This window comes from Pan paniscus, chromosome 4, assembly GCF_029289425.2.
Source record: "Pan paniscus chromosome 4, NHGRI_mPanPan1-v2.0_pri, whole genome shotgun sequence".
NCBI classification, from domain to species: Eukaryota; Metazoa; Chordata; class Mammalia; order Primates; family Hominidae; genus Pan; species Pan paniscus.
Window position 1 is genome coordinate 83,830,349 of NC_073253.2, and position 7,341 is coordinate 83,837,689.

Here is a 7,341-nt window from a genome sequence, read left to right on the forward strand (position 1 = left end):
GAATTGATACTCTGTCCTTGTTGCTGAGAGAATTAAACGATTTAAAAATAGTTTAATTTTCATTTTGCTAAGAATAGTGTATGTAGAGGGGGGACAAATAATGCAATTTTCAAACTAGAAAACTCAGTGACACAGATTTAAAATGTCAATTTGAAAAAAATTATAATATTGTGCAGCATTAGTCATATTATACATAATAAGATTTTACTTTAAGTTCTTACTTCTAAATAACTTCACTCAGTTTCTTCTAATCCCAGGATAACCTGAACAGTAAAGATAGGCATAACGTTGAAGGATATACTGTCTGATTCTGGAGGAAAAAAATAATATATTTTATAACCTGTGCCACTATCCAATATGCAGAAGTAGTGTCTTTTTGGAATTTGGAATTTAGAGATACTTTAAAGGTAAATGGGATGAATCTGTTTTAGAGAATTATAGGAGTTCCCCTCTCTTTCTCCCTCATACCCCATTGCAATTTCCCTAGCTCTGTATTAGTCTGTTCTCACACTGCTATGAAGAACTACCTGAGACTGGGTAATTTATGAAGGAAAGAGGTTTAATTGACAATTAAACAATTCCACATGTTTAGCGGGAAATATGACTGGGCAGCCTGCAGAAACTTACAACCATGGAGGAAGGCGAAGGGGAAAACAAGGACCTTCTTCACATGGTGGCAGGAGAGAGAGAGAGAACGAAGGAGGATGTACCACACACCTTTAAACCATCAGTTCTTGCGCAAACCCACTATCTATCATGAGAACAGAACATAGAAAATTTGACTCCATGATCCATTCACCTCCCACTAGGAATTATAATTCAAAATCTCCCTCCCCTAATACTAAAAATTATAATTCAACATGAGATTTGGGTGGGGACACAGAGGCAAACCACATCAAGTACGATGGATTCCAGGACATGAATAGGTGTTCTTTCAACTGTGCTTTATTTTGAGTCTTAGATTAATATAACTGCTTAAGTTCTGTTTCCACTTAGATTTGTCAAAAACTCTTTAATGATTACAGTGACTTTCTGTGGCATTATATTGAAAATGAAGAATTGGAAGCAAATAGATAGAGGCTTGGCATCGTAAGTGCAAATGATATGCCTAAAAGTGAAAATAAACATGGACATTATTCTTAGTAAGGATTGCAGGAGAGTTATTTTTACTATTCTATGAGACCACAGATGTGGAAGAAATATATTCTATCTCAGAGCCATAGAAGCTTGAGAGAAGAGAACCAATGATATGAAGCCGGAGAACACACTTATTGAACAGACATTCAATGCAACAGAATTAGAAAATAAAAATGGAGTTAGAGAGTGAGACTCCCTGGCCATAGAATATGAGAAACAAAAAAAGAAATCAGAAAGTCAAGACCTTTCTGGAGAAAATTATTAGCCGAAGAGGTTGATGCCATTAAAGATCAATTGCTCCAATGGGCTCTTGATATTCCTTTTTGTAATGTGGAAGATTTCCCATGTGTGTGTTTGTGTGTGCACATGTGCGCATCCACACGTGTGTACATCCAGTAAATACTGTATATAATAGCACAAATTGAATTAGTTTTCAAAAATTTCAGTTGTTTCTGTGCTGATGCTTTTTTTGAAAGAAAAATTGTTAGCTTAGTTTTAATAATACTAGTTGTTTAAATTACTCTATGCATTTATATGAACTTTGTAGCTGTGTGGAAAGAAAGAAATGAAATACATTTTCAAATTAAGAATGCAGTACTCCACCTTTATCCACAGTTTTGCAGTTACCCATGGTCAAGTGTGGTGCAAAAATAAATCAGCACAGTACAAGATATTTTGAGAGAGAGACTATATGAACACAAATACTATTATAGGCTATTGTTATATTGTTCTATTTTATTATTAGTTATTGTAAATATCTTAATGTTCCTAATTTATCAATTAAACATTATTATAGGTATGTATTTATAGGAAAAATCATGATGTACATAGTTTTGTACTCCCCATGGCTTCAAGCATCCACTGGTGATCTTGGAATGTATCCTTCATGGATAAGGGGAAACTACTTTATTCTTACCAGAACTGCTAGCCTCTGGACACCACAAATATTGTTATTTTTTATTTTTCTTTAAACTCTTATTTTAGGTTAACTGTACATGTGTAAGTTTGTTATATAGGTAAATTGCGTGTCACAGGGATTTGGTATACAGATTATTCCATCACCCAGCTAATAAGCATAGTACCTGACAGGTAGTGTTTTGATCCTCCCCCTCCACTCCCCCTCCTCTCAAATAGAGGGTTCCTGCATCCATGATCTCATTCTTTTTTATGGCTGAGCAGTATTCCATGGTGGATATGTACCATGTTTTCTTTATCTAGTCTACCATTGATGGGCATTTAGGTTGATTCCATGATTGCTATGGTGAATAGTGCTGCAATGAACATACACGTGCATGTGTCTTTATAGTAGAACAATTTATATTATTTTGGGTATATACCCAATAATGGGATTTCTGGATCAAATGGTAGTTCTGTTTTTAGTTCTTTGAGAAATTGCCACACTGCTCCCCACAATGGCTAAACTAATTCAAATTCCCACCAGCAGTGAATAAGTGTTCCCTTTTCTCCAAAACCTTGCCAGCATCTGTTATTTTTTGACTTTTTAATAATAGTCCTCCATAAATTCTTTTCAATGGCCTCATTGTTTTATCACATTGTCTTGAAGATTAGAGGTTTTCTATAGAAGAATTGATTTGATGGCCAAGCTTATTTCATATCCTCTCCCTTGCATTTCATGGGGCAGTGAAGGGAAGTATCTTGGTTCTTCATATTTTGTATTAATCTATGAGACATTGTTTCATTAAGGAATTATAAAATGGGAAGAATGTTAAAATATTAAGTCCAAAATACGTAAACAAAATATAAATGCATTTAAATCAAGTACCTGAACATTATAATCAGATGGTGTTAGGTAATGTATTTATTTCACTTTTCTCATCTGTAAAATAATGACTGGATTAGTGTTTTTACACACAACCATTATAAGGAATATGCGACATAAGCAATGACCAATGCCAATTTTCATGTGTTAAATGTCACAGTTGTTTTGCTCTGGCTTTAAAAAGAAATATTCCAATATAAATATAATCCATCCTATTTAGAGATAAAGAATCTGAGGCTTAGAATGTTACAATGCTGCCTAGGTAAGGTCTTATTTAATAGTAGAAATTAACTTTCTTCCTGGAGAAACAAGAGGAAATACATAATTCTGTGAATTTTTAGAAGAGGTAAAACATAAAAAGGGACCTATTTTAATAGTAAATGTGGATACATGATATAAATTCAAATACATGCTCTAATTCTAAATCTTTAAAGTACTAGATACAACACTATATTGCCACATTTTATTTATCAATTTCTTGTGCATATCCCCAACTAAATTTTGAACACCTACATAATTGAAATCATGTATATTTCAATTACTTTTCAAATACGGGGTCTTTAACAAGAAGCTAATTTGTAATGCTCAAGATATATTTTATTTAATAATATAATTAACTAAGGGACTTATAAATGTAAATTCCTACAGAATAGTTACATATAGATGATGTAGGTTAACAGAATATTTGGCATCTAATTTGCTTAATGGAGCAAAGTGCCTTCTTCACTGTTATATTCATTGCCAGGATGGATTAAGCATACACAGACATGCTACATATTTCCATGTAAAATGAAGAGTGAAAACTGCAATATAGAGACAAGAAAGGGACATTTGCAGCAAGTCTGTCTATTATGGAGCTTGTAACTGTTGATCCCGCTGAGTTCATAATGCTGAAAGGACTCCCTTCCTGCTGAGTGCACAGTCTTTGGTGCACGCTTGACTGGGCTTTCTGAATAAGTGTAGCATCCTGCAGTAGTGAGTCATGGAGATGCTGAGAGGCCTTGATCTTCAATGATTCATATTGCACACAAGGGAAAATTGCTCCAGCTTATTACTTTATTTATTGTTTATCCAGACTCTCATTATTTTATGAATACATGCCAATAAAAACAAATATATAGAAATTATTATTTTGAAATTACAAGTAAGAACTGTTTTTGTCAACTTATTTTATATTATATATTGTAGTTTTAGTGCTGTTTCTTAGAGGAAAAAGCTATACAACTTTAGTTTTCAGCCTTTTGAGATTTTTGAGGATCAAGAAAATTTTGAAGTACTTTATTTTCAAATTTATTTCTTTTTAAAATGGACACATAAAATTGTATGCATTTATTGTGTGCCACGTTATGTTTTAAATATATATACATTGTGGAATGGTTAAATCTCGCTAATTTACCTATACTTTACTTCACATAGTTATCAATTTTGCGGTAAGAAACTTAACATGCACTATCTTAGCGTTTTTCAATAATATAATATATTGTCATTATCTATATTCATCATCCCATACAACATTTATTCCTTCTATCTAATTATTTATCCTTTGACCAACATTACCCTAACTGTTGCTCTCCACTGGATACCCCAGGGACTATTGGAAGCCACCATTCTACTCCCTACTTCAAAGGATCAACTATTTAAGATTCCACACGTGAGTGAGACTATGTGGTATTAGTCTTTCTGTCTCTGGCTTATTTCATTTGATATAATATCCTCCAGGCTCATTCATGTTGTCACAAATGACAGAATTTATTTTTTATGGCTGAATAGTATTCCAGTGTGTGTGTGTATGAATTATATTTTCTTTATTCATTCATCCATTGATGAACACATAAATTAATTCAGTATCTTGGCTATTGTAACTAGAGCTGCAGTAAACATAATAGTGTATGTCTTCGATGTTCTGATTTCTTTACTTCTGGATATTTGCCCAGCCGTGGCATTGCTGGATCATAAGGTAATTCCATTTTTGATTTTTTGAGAAGTCTTCATACTGTTTTCCATTATGAGTGTAGTAATTTACATTCCTACCAACAGTGTGCAAGGGTTCCCTTCTCTCCACATCTTCATCAATATTTGTTATCTTTTGTCTTTTTGATAATAGTCATTCTAATAAGAATGATTTGACATTGTGGCTTTGATTTGCATTTTTCTGATGATTAGTGAGGTTAAGCAATTTTTCATGTATCTGTTAGCCATTTTTTGTATTTTGGGAAATGTGTATTCAAATGTCTTGTTCATCTTTTAATCAAGTTATTTGTTTTCTTGCTATTGAGATGTTTGCATTTCTTATATATTTTGGAATGTACACCTTAATAGATATGTGCAAATATTAACAATATTAATAGATAAAATAGATAGTAGATAATATTACCATATAGTGTGCAAATATTTTCTCCCATTCTGTAAGCTGTCTCCTCATTCTGTTAATTGTTACCTTTGCTGTGCAGAAGCCTTTTAGTTTGATTGAATTTCACTTGTCTATCTTTGCTTTCATTGACTGCTGTGTTTTTGAGATTAAATCCAAAAAAAATTAATTCCCAGACCAACATCACGGAGCTTTTCCCCTGTTTTCTTCTAGTAGTTCCACAGTTTTACAAGTGAGTCAGTCTTTAATCCATTTGGGGTTTATTTTTAAATACGATGAGAGATAAGAGTCTAATTTCTTTCTTCTACATGTGCATATCCAGTTTTCCCAGCAGCATTTATTGAAAACTATCCTTTCTCCATTGTATGTTCTTTGCACCTTTGTCAAAAATCAGTTGTCTGTAAAGGCTTAGACTTATTTATGCTCTTTCCATTCTGTTCCAGTGGCTTATGTGTATGTTTTAATGCAGTACCATGCTGCTTTGGTTACTGTAACTTCACAGCATATTTTGAAGTCAGGTAGTGTGCTACCTCCAGCTTTATTGATTTCGCTTACGATTGCTTTGGCTGTTTAGTCTTTTGTGGTTCCATATAAATTTTAGGATTTTTTTTCATTTCTGAGAAGAATGCCATTGGTATTTTGTTAATGATTGCATTGAATCTGTAGATTTCTTTGAGTAATATGGATATTTTAACAACATTAAGTCTTTCAATCAATAAACACAATATATCTTATCACTTATTTGTGTTTTTTTCATTTTTCTCATAAATAGTATAGAGTTTTCATTGTAGAGATATTTCACCTCAGTGTTTAAATTTATTTTTAAGCTTCTTTGTAGCTATTGTAAATGAGATTGTTTATTTGATATTTTTTCAGGGAGTTCATGTTAGTGCATAGAAACACTATTGATTTCCATTATGTTGATTTATATCCTGAAACTTTACTGAATTTGCTTGTTAGTTCTAATAGTTTTTTGGTGGGGTCTTTAGAGTTTTCTGTATATATTAATAAGATCACATTGTATGCACACAGAGACATTTTAACTTCTTGGTTTCCAATTTGGATGCCTTTTCTTTCTTTCTCTTGCCTGATTGCTCTGGCTAGAACTTTCAGTACTATGTTGAATGGAAGTGATGAAAGTGGGCTTCCTTGTTTTTTTCCCAGATCTTTGAGAAAAAGCTTTCAACATTTCCCCATTCGGTACAATGTTGGCTGTGGATTTGTTATATATGGCCTTTACTGTATTGATGTACGTTCCTTCAATACTGAATTTGTTGAGAGTTTTTATCATGAAGGAATATTGAATTTTCAAATACCTTTTCTGTATCTATTGAAATGATCATATAGCATTTGTTTTTGGTTCTGTTACTGTGATGTATCATGTTTATTGATTTGATTATGTTGAACCACTTTTGCATCTCTGGGATGAATCCCACTTGATCCTGGCGAAGTAAATTTTAATAGGCTGTGGAATTTGGTTTGCGGGTATTTTGCTGAGAATTATTCCGTCTATGTTCATCAGGGACATTGGAGGGATATTTTCCAGTAATTTCCTCCTTTTAGTTGTGTCCTTGCCAAGTTTTGGTATCATGGTAATGCCAGAACAATAAAATGAATCTGGAAGTATTCCTTTCTCTTTAATATTTAGGAAGAGTTTGATAAGAATTTTTATTAGTTCTTTAAATACTTGGTAGAATTCAACAGCAAAGACATCCAGTCTTAGCTTCTTCTTTGATGGGAGATATTTTATTATTAGTTCAATATCTTTACTGAGATTTCCTTTTATTCATAATTCAATTTTTGTAGGTTATGTGTATCTAACGCTTTATCATTTATTATGGGTTATTTCATTTTTGAGTGTATAATTATTCAAAATACTATCTTACGATCTTTTGTATTTCTGCTTTATCAATTATCATGTCTTCCTTTTCATCTCTGATTCTGTTTATTTGAGTCTTCTCTCTTGCTTTTCTTTTTATCCAACTAAAGTTTTGTGTTTTTTTTATGTTTTCAGAAGACAAATATGATTTTTGTTGATCTTTCTATTGATTTTATT